General features: G+C 47.6%; 1 protein-coding gene across 2 annotated transcripts in view; it reads right to left on the reverse strand.

Moving 5' to 3' along the window:
* LOC137475205 (inverted formin-2-like) overlaps nucleotides 1–12,540 on the reverse strand; it is a 40,248-nt gene extending 27,708 nt beyond the window's left edge. The window contains exon 1 of one of the 2 annotated variants that reach the window (XM_068192253.1): nucleotides 10,564–11,756. The gene's annotated coding sequence lies outside the window, so the exon portion shown is untranslated. Of the gene's footprint in view, nucleotides 1–10,563; nucleotides 11,757–12,417 lie in introns of those variants that run through there. The other variant, XM_068192252.1, reaches the window with a different exon arrangement.
* Nucleotides 12,541–14,358: the final 1,818 nt, after the last annotated feature.

The following is a 14,358-nucleotide window of genomic DNA, read 5'->3' on the forward strand; positions in this document are numbered from 1 at the left end:
AGCTTTTCTCTCCTGGGCAACTACTGACTACACTATTGTGTGATGTCTCACAAAATGGGTAAATGTGTCCATTCAATATGTATTGGTAGCACTGGAGTTGCACCAGGTTTAACCCCACCATTAAAAAAACATTGTTGGTGCCTTCTTCCTCAGTAAATAAACAAATTTCTCATTGGGCTGCTAAAGGAATCAAGCTCAAGTGAGATGCTCAAGGACATTTATGTCAAGATCTTCAGTGGCCTCTAAACCCTTATTTTATGAGAGGTTCCACGAGCTTAGCTTCATATGGGTTTGAAACCACTCTCTGTTACTATAAGTGTGAAGACACAATAATCACTTCCCTTAACGTGGTGAGCCAGGTTTAAACCAGACTGGTGCAGCTGTCAGATTTTGTTTCTGTAATGGCCACTGCCACTGGGTGGGGGGGAAACTGGCTTATCTGTGTGAGTGCCAAGTCAGACAAACCAGTATCAGAAGCTTTCCATGGTGGGTATGAACCCTGGGCACCCTCACGTGCTACCACAGGCCTTGGCAGGCACAGCAGGTTCCACGCTGGAGGGATGTGAGGTGGTGGCCAGCACTGGCCCCATGCAGGGGGTGCCAGCCCCCAGCTGTGCTGCACCAAAGGGGGCCAGCAGTGCTTCACCCCAGTCCTTCCCCACTGCTGGGAGCCAGAGAGGCATCCTGACTCCAGCCAGAAAGGAATGGACTCGGGTCCAGATCCCATGAAAACTCTGATGGGAGTAAGGTGGGTTTGGAGTCCCGTCAATCCCCTGCTCCAGTGCCCACAAACTCAGGCAGGGGCAGCAGCTCCATCTGCCAGAGATTTCAGCACCATTCAGCATTTTGGGATGCAATTTATTATTATCATTTGGGGTCATGTGAGGAGCAGAAACTGTTACCCAGCAACATGGAGAGTGCAGTGGTAACTTTCTAAGACTCCTGGCTTCTGCTCTGTGGGAAGCTGTCACACAAGCAGATATGAGAGCCAAAACCCTTTTATTGCTTTTTTTTTTGTTGATGTTTTTAAAAACCTCCCCAGGATGCCAAGAGGACAGAGAAAACTGTCAGAGGGAAGAATTCTTACCTCAGAGCTGAAGCCAAATTATTCTATTGTCTCTCCCACACGGAAGGATACTTCTCAACAAGTTGTGTGATCCTTCCCTTCCCCAGCCAGCTCCTTTTCTCATCAAACAACCTTTAGTCAACATACTGTAAATCCCCGAATGAGTGTCTTGATAATTCACATGCTCTAAGAAAGTTCAACAGGATGTCAGTGTCTGATAGCATGCAAATACCCCCCTGCAGAAAGGTGCAAGAAATGACTTTTCTGTAGCCTCCAGGGAAGGCATTTGCATGTCATTTGTCATCCTCATTCACCCTGTGCTGGTGGCTGGCAGGGTGTCACTTCCCCGTGGGCTGGGAAGGTGGGAGCCTTGCCCCCACTCCATGACTGTGTCCCAGTATGAAAAAGCACTCCTGCCATGGGGTGACCCAAAGCAGGGAAATTAGCAAAGCAGGGTAATGATCTGGCAAAGGAAAGGAAAAACAATGAGAAGGAAAAAAGAGGATGCAGGGTGGTCAGGGTGGTGGGACGGAGAGCATGGGTGTGGGTGGGGACAGCCCCTTGCATCTTGCATAACCTGTGCTGGGTTTTCTGGCTTTGTGGCACCAGAGCTTTAAACAGGGCAAGACCTCAGGGGTCTTTGCAATGCTGGAAGAACCAGGACAGCTTAAAATATTGAGGATGTCTAACCAAAGGCTGCCTACCCTAGGAGAGGGGCCACATAGCAAAGGCTGGGAGCTCAGGCAGTGTCCTCTGGACAGGGCTCACTCAATCACAAGAATTCTGCTCTCATTGGGCACCACTAAGGTCCTGCTGAGCTTCAGCCCAGCTCTTTTGGGCTGAGCAGGCTCTGAAGACATTAAAAGCTCTTTTTTACAGAAGATATCTCTGTGCCTTTCTGGTTGATATTTCATGTGAAAGCTAGTTTGCGAGCCACAGCTGCAAAATGCATCCACTCAGCCTCTCGGGAGGTGTTAACTGAAACCCAGTCATTATTAAATTGTGAATATGTCAACATGGCCCATTTCAGCATAAGCCTCCTGCCTGGCTCAGGGGTAGCAGTTAGGCTTCAAATGTTTATTTCTTACTCTGTGAGGTTCTACCCTGAACTGAACCTCCCAGATCAAAAGTTGGAACCCACATCAAGAGTCTTCCTGCCTTAGGTGGGAAACTCAAGCCTTGTGTGCATGAGCATGACTCCACCAGTATTAGAAATACACTGATCTGTCTGCCCTTTGGTCCAAATTCAGTTGGCCTTTAAGAGACCAAATTGCCCCCATGCTTTCTAATTAAAACAGTTTCACCATAACAATGTAATGTCCAGGGAAATGACTCTGCATAATTCCCCATCCTGCCATAGGAAACCCTCTGGGGTTGCGCCCATGCCCATACAATCCAAGGCTATTGTTAATTCAGGATGGGTTTTACAAGAGCAAATGAATGTCCCTTTGCATTTCATGCACTCCTGAAGTGTAATCCCCAAGTCCTCAAAAGATTAGTCACTAATCTGGCTCTTGAGGCAGGACCAGTCTTACAGGAGGTTTTAGCGGAAAAAAAAAATTAAGAGAAAAAAAATCCTGCAAAGAAAGGATTGTGATGGTGCAAATTCCTGTCCTTGAAAACTATGGAAGCCATGTAAAAGGTTATCAATCAGATCCCATTACGTTTCATCTGAAGCCTGGATCCGAGAAATTACATAAATGTTCCTCCTTTTAGAAAGAGGTTCCATCATTTCTGACATGAAAAAACCCCACCCAACAAAATCCCACCAAAAAAAAACCCAGAAAACCCAAAAGCAAAAAAGCAGAAGTGGAGAAATTGGGCTGAGAAACAGGAAAACCAGCTCTCAGGCTGCACTGTTCCTCAGCAGGCCACATGGACATGAACTTTCAAGTTGCTCAGAGAGAGGGCTAAATGGTTTTCCCCCAGTAAATGAGCCCAATTTTACTCCAATATTATAGCAGATGATTTGGTGGTCCTCTGAATAGTAACTACACCAAAATCAAATAGATTACATCAAGAATTAAGAATTTAGTTCCATGCTAGGTCAAGTATAGCAGAAATCCTCTACTTTTTGAGTATCACTCTGCTGCCTCTGAATCACAGTGCAATAGCTTGACTGCCCACATGGCCGGTCCACAAAATTCAGAAATCCAATTAAACAGACATAAATACAACCCATTTGCCTTAAGGAATTACATTATTCCTAATTACAGCAATCAGTGTCTTCTCGCTGCTCTATGTTTCTGTGACAAATTTATTCCCATGCCAGTGTCTTTTCAAGGAAGACATGTCAAGGGTTTTGGAAAGGGAACACCCAGCTCATTTTGGGCTGGCAGGGAGACCTGTGCCAGCCAGAGGTCTGCTACAATGGCTCTTTCTAGGTGATCCTGCCTAAAATGCCTCGTCTCACTCCCTTCTAAATCACTAAACGTCAGCACAGATGTTATTCAAGAATGTGAGGTGCAATATTCACTTCTGCATCTCTGATAGGTTTTATTGGGTACTCTGGCACCTATGGGGCCAGTGATAACAACTACATGTCTACAGGGGAAAAATTAGGAAAATAAACTTGGATAATTCAATTTCTCTGTTCATTTGAGAACTGAACTCTGAGTTAAGTAAGCAGAAGGACCAGTGTCAAACAAAGTGCTAAAATGGCACTGAAGGGGAATTAGGCATGGATGAAGACATACAAATTTAGGGAGGGAACAAAGTAAAATTTAAGGGAAGAGTTAAATCCTGCCCCTGCCCACAGGGCTTCTGACCTTTGCAACACGACCTTATGCACTGGGGATAGCAGGAAATGCCAGAAAGCTACTGGGATGTAAATGGGGTGAACTAATGATGACCTTCCCAGGTATTGGGACAGCACAGTGATAGCAGCCAGTTTGCTCCCTTGTGGGGAGCAGAGACATCTGAGCATCCTCAGGAAACCACGGGAGCAAGACAGGAACTGCAGAGCTGACTGCTGCTGGCTCTTACTGAATTTCTCTACTCTCCTTGAAGACTGACATCCTTCCAGCTCTCTTGTCACAGACCAGCTTTCTGATTGCTTTGTGGCTGAATGCATTCACTTTAGAGGATGTTAAAAGGAGGAGAAAAAAAAGCTTTCTGAAGTAGTCTTTATCTGATGAATACTTCCGATAACAAAAATAAAGGACTCTGCTACTGCCAGTAGCATATTTCCGGGAACTTTTTATCTAATGGGGTTGATCTGCTTAAAACATCCATAACATTTGCTCTGCAGTTCTTTTGGTAGGAAGCTTCTGCAAGAAAGAAACATGGGGAGGGTGTTTTGGGGAGTGTGCTTCCACTTGAGGAGATTAAACCATGACCTGTGAGGAACCTGGAGCTTAATTTGGAAAGGTGTTGACAAAAATCGCTGCCAAAACCCCAAACTACACCAGCAGTTCTGCCCAGAGCACAGAGCCATGTACAGGTTTCTAAAGGATGTAGGTGTTCCTAAGCATAGGTAAGAAGCCTAATATTTGTATATTTATCCTGCATACATATAGTGCACCCATGCTAAGGCTGCAGGGGAACTGCTTAGGCACTGCCAGGATGAAGGGTGCCACGGCAGCTGAACTCTGCTCCCTGGTACACATGCTGGTGCTGCAGCAGCAAAAAGATGTAATTACAGATAAAAGACCTTCTGAGCCCTGCCCCAGAGGGAGAGAGGCAGGCAGGTCCTGTCCAGGGTTTAGCTGTATCCTTCCAGCACAAGCACAAACCGTCCCCACCTGCACAAGGGTGAAGATCTTCAGGCAGGCAGTAGCTCTTCCCTAGAAACCACTTTGATGCTGAAGGTCCACAGAGGAAAGGGTCGAGGGCATCACTAAGCCAAAGAGCTACCCAGACCCGTATTTACTGACATCCCTCCTGAACAAAGCTACCAAGACACCAGACTGCTACAGAAGGGGGAAGTGTTTTTCCAGCTGTTCTCCAAACAGGTTGCAAATGCAATTCCCTTCTATCAAGATCAGCTTTTCCATTCAGCTGCTGCTGAATCACAGGGGTTGGTATCTCATCTGGTGAACAGCCCAAATGCAAACATCCTGAGTGTTTTTGTTCAGATAAGGCTGACCACAGCCAGGATTCCTAATGGCATGGGCAAAGCAAGTATTGCACACATTATGAACAGCCCCAGATACTGCCAGGTACTTTCCTGCTCACTTGTGTGAATGTGAACATTACCAAGGGTAATGAGAGAACCTGCTCAGCTGCTAATTCAAGGAGTTAAGCATTTGAGCTGTTTAAAATAAATGCTTGAAGAAGGCTGGCTTAGCATGATTTCAACATTAATCCACTCCCAAAGATGCCTTCAGAGTATTTTCTCTGCTGATGGGTAAAAAAGTTTGAAGAGCCTATTTTATAACACAGTAATCCTAAAACATAAATGGATTTAACCTTTTATTTTGCTACAGTGCTCATTCCAGCTGTTTTGAGAGGACCTAAAATTGTCCCCCTAGATACTAACTTTCCAGTTCCAACTCAGTCTTTGTATTAATGTGAAAAGATTTTAGTATGGGCCAACCAAGTGGGGATCATGGGAAAGGTCTCATGCTTGGTCAAAATGACCTTACTATGCCAGCAGGATATCTAATGATTATCATTTTGACCCTTTTCAGTTTCTCCTTATCATTTTAGACACTGTTTTGTTCTTTGCAAAGAAATCAGTTGTTCAATCATATCCTCAGGTTTGCATAGTCCAAAGAGTTGCAGTGCTTTATGCCAGCTGAACATGTGGCTGTCATTAATCCTCAAGAGGAAAATCACTGTATTTGTCTGATAAGTTAATATACAATGAATATTAGGATAATTTTATAAGTGATTCATCTCTTCACATATGGCTTGCTTTCTTACAAGTGTTATCAGAACAGGGGCTTGGGAATTACAGGCTTGTAAATCAATTTAGTTTTGTGTTAGTCCTTTCCCTTCCTTTTTAGATAAATAGAGGCCTTATTTAAGGCTTGCTAATGTTTGCGGAGTTTCAGTCCATTTCCAGTAATGGAAACAACAAAACCCAAAATTTATCCCCAGGCTTATAAAAGAAGCCAGGACCGGGTAAATATAAAATAACTCATGAATATTGGACAGCTTGTTCTGCAATGGGAAACTACAGCCCATCAGTGCATAAACAAGTGAGCACAGCCAGGCAGGCTTGGAAAGCAGCCTTCCAAGGGGGAAATGGAGCAGCTCAGCCAGTTTTCAGATGAGAGCTACTCAGGGAGCCTGCTGCCACATCGGCATGACACAAACCAGAAAGGAAGCAAGTTACAAAATGTATCAGGGAATAAAAACATTTGTTCCCCCGTTCATCTTCATGGCAGGCTCACATTTGCACCATTTGTCATGTAAGTCAAGAAGAAGACACATTCACAAATACTTTCTAAATTGCAGAGTCCACTGCTGACATGACAGGTAAATACTGCATTCTTACAGTTTCTTGCTCCGTGTGAACTTTTTTGCTCTGGCTCAGAGCAGATTTGCTTCACTGCATTGTGCACCCAGTTGAAAGTTAAGCCGACCAATTCTAAAGGATTTATCTTTTTTTTTTTTTTTCTTTTCTAAATAGCAGAAGTAATTAATCTGCTTCAGAGAATGAATCAGCCTTTTCTGAGCTAGAAACACACAGAGGAGATTGTGGCTGTTTCAGGGGCAGGAGGGAGGCTTACTCACACAGCTGATGCAGCCGCCCAGGGTGTACAGCTGTGGGCTGTGAGGGGGACAAAACCCCAGAGCTGCACCCCAGAACCCCCCAGTGCCCCCAGGGGACCTGCTGGCACAGAGGGAATGGGCTCAGCACTGCAGTGCTGGGGGAAGAGATGAGCCAGTGCACAAGGAATGGTCCAGGGAAGGCTGTGTGGCTTTGCCTCTCCTCCTGCCACCCCTGGGTGGCACATCCAGCCCGTGAGGGCTGCATCCACTCCTGGGAGTGAATCCTTTGGCATCCTTTTATTTAGGTGAAGTACCTTAATCTGGGCCAGATGGTGGGATGAGTTGATTTGCCAGAGTTTGAGTTCTCGGTAGGCTGTGGGAAGAAAAGCACTGCTCACAAAAAGCTGCTGCCGTGTACTATGGGAACTTCTGTTTCCAGCTGGGGCCTCTGTCAGAAAATAAAGCTAATGCTTAGCTCACTGCTTCCAGCCAATGCTCAGCAATGACTTAACAGAAAAGCAGGACAAGCAAAGAGCAGACAGCTCCCAGAAAGGGGAAGCCAGCAGAGCAGAAGCAGCACGGAGATTAAGCTGCCTCATTAAAAATAATGCAACTTAACCCACGGAGCCGAGCGTAACAGTTATGCCTTAGCTGCACTGACAAAAGCAGAGCTGCTCACCAAAACTATAAATAAATAAATCAGGATGATGCAAACCTTATTCATTGATCTGGAGAGAGGAAAGGGGCTCTGCTGCTGCTGCCCTGGGGGCTACTGCTGCTTCCCTCCCTTCATCCCCTCTGCCAGCCAGGGCGTGCAGGGGAGAGGCTGTGCCTCCAGCAAGGGAAGGGCTCGCCTTGCAGTCCCCAGGACAGCAGTGGGGCTGGAGTGTCCCTCCTCTGAGAACAGAGGGAAGGGGTGGGACAGGTGGCCGTGGCTCCCTGCGCAGAGCAAACAGGAGTGGAGCTCGTTTGACCTCTGCAATGGCAAAATCACCAACATTTTCCATTTTAAAGTACAACTAAATATAGAGGTTTTATGATTGCAGGATGCCTCCTTTCCCACACCTTCCTGGAGTGATCTCCAAATTCCTCTGATGTCCTTGCTTGTTAAAATGTGTCTCAGCTTTCCCATCTGGAAAAGTGGAGACCCACCTAGTTCCAAGGTGGCCAGCTGCCACTAATGATGTCCTATGTTAGCATTAGCCATCAGCCTGGGAGCAGAAGAGGCAATGAAGGCTTTGCAAGTTGGGTTTGGGGTGAAATCAGTGTCAGAGAGCCTGTAGGTACTCTGAGCAGCAATGCAAACCATCAGCTGAAACTTCCCTTGTGTACCTGGTGGGGAAGTCCTCTCAGCGCCGAGGAGTGACTGAGGACACCTGCTCAGACTCTAATGGAACAGCTGTGCAACGAGCAAATCCCTCCTCTAGCCTCTAATATTCCACAAAATGAATACCGTTCTCACCTCAGCCAAATAATGGTCCTGGTAAAAATAACAAGAGGGAAGTCAATACCAGGTAGCCCCACCTGGTGATAATCACTACAACCATGCCAAGTTCAACACCAGGCCTTACCAACTACAGCATTTGGCAGCTCTTCATTTGTCTGTTCTTGTGATACTGGACACAGTGCTGGAGCAATGGCGCTTCTGAAGTGAGTTGTTTCTTTTGTGGTCATTAAACATTTTGGAATCAGCTGAGTGACTCCAATGCTGGAATGAGGACTTCATCCACTGTCTCTCAGTCCTTTCTGGCTTTGTCTGGTGTCCTTTATCAGCTCAGCTGGTTTTTCAGAGACCTTGAAATACACCATCAAATGCTACAGAGCTTTTTGCAAACATTACTGCTTGCTTAAGATTCTCATTGATCTGTGGCTCCAGCATTCACAGCACTTTGAAATGTCAGCTCAGGTATTAAAATAGTAGAAGCAGCTGAATCCATGAACAATATGTGTTCACTACATCAAACAGAAAACCCACCATGCTGTTAGATGCTCTCCTGGTGCTTTCTGCAGATGTGGAAGGCTGGCTGACAAAGCAGCAACAAATGTCTATCTGCCACATCACCCAATCACTTTTAATTTTGGGCACTCCTGTAGATGCCAGGCAATGACTCAGGGCCTCGTGCTTGAACCCCACACCCTATTTTCTTCCGTATTCAGTTTCATAAAATCACCTCATCTACCACTGACATTATCTGGTAGCAATCATAAAACTTATCTGTTGTTCATCATTATTTTTTTCCTAGGAAAAAGGAGCCAGAGGATACTTGTCCTTGACTAGGAATCTGGGAAGCACTGAAAAGTCACCCAAATGCTTTTTTTAAGCACTCCCAATTTGTACTTTACTCCAGTCCTTAAAGCATCCCTGCAGAACTGGAACCACTGGAATGGTGTGACAACCCCACACCAGACCTGTGAGCATGAAGCTGCCCTTCTTTAGAAGGAGACAGTCAAAACTCAAAATTTGATGTGACTTGTTTCCTTCCCCAAATTTGTTCTTAGCAAAGAACAAATTGAACATTTTGGTTGGCAGCACAGGACTGGAGAAATCTCAGTAAAATTAAAACACAGATTGTTTGCCCACTCTGTCGCAGCACTTGGTGCTCTCAGTGCTTTTTCTGGCCATTGGGAGATGAAGGCAGCCTCTGCAAGACCAAGCTCATGAAGACTGTATGATAAACGGCTCACAGGCAATGCTGAGAAACACTGGAATAAACTTGAGCTTGGTGGATAATGCCAAAGGGATTATAATATATTAGGTCAGAAGCAGGTAGCCATGCAGTGAACACAAGGGGTATCATGCTGCAGTCTACCTTCTGCAAAATATTTAGGTATTTTTCACCTAGTTATACAAAAAGCAACATACAGTGTTAATGAATGGAGCAGGGATAACTCCTTATGTTTATCTGCACCTACCAACTGCAGTATTTTGGACTGAGCAGAGCTGGATTTGTCCAGTGTCACTGTGTGACCCCATGACCTGACTTTGTTGGTTCAGTGGTATTTTCTCTGAATCATTATTGATAGACATTACTGCAAATATAAAGAGCAATGATATTCAAGTGGGAGCTTAACCTGAGCTCAGGTATGAGCACCGAGTTTGTCTGAAGTTCTTTCAGCTGTTTCAGCTCGATGAATGTTGTTCCCTGCCCAACCTGCAGCACTGTGTTGCTACCCACTGCTGAATTACACCCATCTTCTACTCACGGCTGGTTACAGTACAATGGTGGGGTTACACATCCTCACCAACAGAATAATCACTGCAGAAAACCCCCACATCTAATAATGGATGCCATGGAAGTAAATTGGGTGGAAAGAAGGACGAAATGCAACTTAGCTTGCTTTGGTGAGAAAAATTTTCTGCTCAGCTACTCTGGGAAAACTATCCAGCATACCTGGCACACAAGACAGGGATAAAGTTCAGCTTACAACACATTTGAAGCCATTTTCTATGCAGTCCAGTGAAATGAAAAGTTTGCAAACAAAAGACAAAAATTTGTAAAAAACAGGGTACAGACCTAGAAGGATCAGACAGACAATGAAATGGAAGGAGTCAGTCTGAGTCTAGCAGGGGTCACGACTGCAAGTGAGGGAGATTCCATCCTACTTAACTTCTCCCTTCATGACAGAGCAAGTGGGAGAAAGCTGAGGGAATACTGAACCAGCACAGAACATGGGGATATGCAATAAAACTGGGATCAATAGAACGACTGGAACACAATGAGAGCTGACAGCAGAAAACAAAAGTCAGATGGACATCTGGAGAGGAAAATCCCAGCTTCCCACCCCCCATCACAGGGCAGAAGGAACCTGAGGAGGAGGTTAATTGCAGCACCTACCTGGAGAGGGATTTATTTCTAGGTGAGGTGTCAAAACATGAGAAGCACAGGACAGACCTCTGAGCCCTGCAGCTCTGCTCATCCACAGGGAACTCGGAGATTAAGAAGCCCAGCTCAAAACTGCCAGGGATCAGCAGAAGCTGGAGCCTGCTTCATGAAAGCAGACAGCGAGTTGTAGCTTGTTTGGCATTGCACAGTAAAGAGAAAAGCATGCAACTCCTATTTCTACACTGATAAGAGAAAAGCACCAGACAGGGAGAACGAAGCAGACATAGTGCAAATACAAAGTAAGAGAAAGCCATATATTGGAGAAAGGATTATAATACAAGTACAATTAAGGTGTGAAATTTCCCCTTCCCAGAAGGCTGGCAACAAATGAATTACAGTCGTGTGCAATAAGGCATAAGATCATCCTGCGTTTAGATGTGCTGACCTGCCAGGTCTCTTCCTGTCCTACATTTAGATTATCTTTTATACAATGGGTCTTGTACACTGCTTACATTTTTTCAGCAATATTTTTGGATGACAGCCTAGAATGGGATTATTAACTTATAACAGGACAAAAAAAAAATCTCATATCCTCACAGATTCCTGCGATCCCCTCCCCCCTGCCCTCTGGTTTTGGCAGCCTCTCTTTAGTGGAAAAATAAGCTTAAGTGGATGGAAGAGAAATTAGATTAGTGGCCAGACAGCCCAAATTCTGTGCAAGTTCAGTAGGACAACGGCAACCTTACTGTACCTCTGCTGACTCCAACTTTCCTTTTCAACTAACTCAAGCCAGAAGTTTGAGTTGCAGTCTACCAGGGAGCCTGAGGTGTTTTGCACTGTGTTTACCCAGAGAAATTCTTCAGTCTTAAGAATCCAAAAAAAGAATGTACAGTTCACAGTGCTGATCTGGTACAGGGAGGGACAACCACGAGCACCGTTTTGGGGTATTTCTTCTAAAATCAGTATGTCTGAGCACTCCTTCCCCGCCCACGAGCTCTGGAATTCAGCTCTGTATACTGATGTTGCAAGAAGCTATTTAATCACTGCAGAGTTATTGAGCAAAAGGGAGGATGAGGCTGGAGAGAACTATGTGGGAAAACCGGGCAGGACTTGGGAGAACTCGTCAGAAAACCACTGGATAACAGGAAAGAATTCGTCAAAATAAAAGCCTGAAAGTGGCCCAGCGCAGACGCAGGCACACCGTCCATCCACTCCGTGCTGGGAGATGCTCTGCCAGCGTCAGGCACAGCAGGACCACATCCCGCCCGCACATCACACCTGCAACCCGCACCACGTTGCGCCTACACGTGCAGTCCGGACCACGTCACACCCGTACACCGCGCGGCTGCACCTGCGATCCAAGCGACATCCAGCAGCGGCAAGCCAAAGCACCCGCAGCCCCGCACGGTGTGCCAGCGGCTGCAGCCGGGACCGGCTCCCACCTGTGTGCTCCACTCTCGCACCTGCAATCCGGACTCCAGCCCGCCCATATTTACACCGCGCTGTTGCATCCGCAGCCCGGACCGGCTCCCCGCTCTCCCCTGTACCGTCAAAGCGGCGGCGGGGCCCCGTCCCAGCGATGCTGCCACACCTGCAGCCCAAACTGGGTCCCACCTACACTTCCCTGCTGCTGTCGCGCCTCCATCCCCCTGCGCTCAGCCACCCCTCCTGCAGCTCCGAGCCGAGCTCCGGCCCGCCGAGCTCCTTCCTCGGCGGACACCGGCCCGTCTCACCGGCCGGCAGCGGGGCACAGCCGGGCGCGGGGATGCCCAGCCGGGCTGCAGCCCCGGGAGGGGGTTTAGCCCAACTTCTCCCGACCGAGAGGACCCCGCTCCCGCGATCGCCCCCGGCGGAGCTCGGCCTTACCGCGGCGGCTTTCCTGCGGCGGGGACGGCAGCGACCCTGCGGCGGGCAGCGACCCTCACCGCCAGCGCCCGCAGCCGCCGGGCTCTGCCCGCCCGCGGGAGCCGCGCCCGGTTCCGGGGCGGGGCGCGGGCGGGGCGGGGGGTCCGGACCGGCCCCGCCGGGGAAGTTTGTCTCCTCCCGGGCGGGGGTTCCGCCGCACCGCCCCAAGCCTGTGTTCTGCTGGGTGTATTCCCTTGTCAGCCCCGCTGCCGTGTCCTGGTCTTGCCCTGGCAGATCATCGCCGGGGGAAGAGCTCTCCGCGGAGCCAGTGCTGCGTCCCCCTCGCTGCAGAGCGGTGCTGCCCACCCTGGAGCGTTCCCCAGTGTGCCCCTTCCTCCTGTGTCCCGTGGGCATCCTGGAGGCGAGCGCTGCCCCCGCCCCGGCCGCAGCCGTCTGACAGCCTGAGCTGCCCCGGTGTGAGCGGGTGCAGCCCCCGCCCGGCGCGGGGACCCTCTCGGTCCTGCCCTGGGGTTCCGATCCGCGGGCCGGGGCGGGGAGCAGTGGGGGGAATCACGAGAGCTGGGGACAGGCTGTCCAGGCGGTCAGAGACCCAAGGGATCCCGCACCCTCCTCTAGGGACCCGGCACCCTGGTCTCTGCAATGTAAGCGCTTCACTTCTAGCATGGAATCATCGCATCGATCGGGTTGGAAAATGCCTTGAAGACCATCGAGTCCAAGCGTTAACCCATCATTGCCAAGCCCACCACTAAACCACATCCCCAAGTGCCACATCGACGTGTCTTTTAAATACCTCCAGGGATGGTGACTCAACCACTTCCCGGGATAGCCTGTTCCAATGCTTGAATGTTGTACTTTGCACTGGGCTAGTAAAGCTAATATTTGAGCATTTTGCACAGATTTTGAGTGTATCACCATGTAAACATCTAGTCAGACACTTGCCTAAAACTAAAGTCAGTACAAGATACTAGATATTAAAACTAGATACTAGCCTAAAACTAAAGTCAGTACAAGTTTAACATTTCATGGTACTTCGATGGGCACAGTGGGCCACCCAACCCAGCAGAAGAGAAGGATGCCCTTTCCATTAGTAAAACACATCAGCTCTAGAGATAAGCAACGAAACGGTGCAGTTAAGCTAAATATTGACAGCCAAGTTGAGACAATTTGGTGGAAAAGTGTTTCCCTTCGTGGGTCAGAACTGCTATCTCCTATAGGCATTAGGGGCATGAGTTGGTTCTGATTTCAGGCAGAGCCACTCCGTTTTGCCATCCAGAGAAAACCTGGCAGGGAAAATCATGGAGGGGGGGGAAATAACCGATAAAGTGTTTTGCAAAGGGTTGCTGCAAGCCACTGAGAGCTGAGCTGAGACCACTGAGTATGATAACAGGTGACTGGAGGATAGTTACAGGGTAAGAACACAGGGCTGAGTACTTCTGAGACTTCAAATTGGAAAAAGAGACCTAAGCTTTCACTGTTTGCTCATAAAACACTCCTCTGTTTTTAGTGGAAGAGAAGACAAATGGAGAAAGACTGCCTCTCTCAGAGATGGCAGTTTACCAGAGTGGCTCATTGTTTCTTCTTTTGCCCAAAACAAATATTTCTAATTGGTATTTTATGCAATACTCAGGTGGTACATACTTAGCTTTACAAATCTACACAGTGGGAAAAATGGATGTGTCTCCTGCAATCTTTCTCTTCAGGGTATAAAATTGTTTTTGAAAGAACTATTTGTTTTTTAGGAAACAGTAATTGTCTTTGGCTGCTGCTGCTGCTGTTCTTGCTTTAGCCTTTTTTCCATTCTCTGCAAGTTTTTGCTGCTTTGGTATATAAAGTAGAACTGGGTACCCAAATCTTTCCTGCTTGAGAGCATTTTTCATCTTTTTTTTGTGTTTGTCTGCTGCCTTTGTATTCCGGAGTAGCCCTGCCAGGATTTGCCATATG

Source organism: Anomalospiza imberbis, chromosome 6 (genome assembly GCF_031753505.1).
Source record: "Anomalospiza imberbis isolate Cuckoo-Finch-1a 21T00152 chromosome 6, ASM3175350v1, whole genome shotgun sequence".
In the NCBI taxonomy this organism is placed as follows: Eukaryota; Metazoa; Chordata; class Aves; order Passeriformes; family Viduidae; genus Anomalospiza; species Anomalospiza imberbis.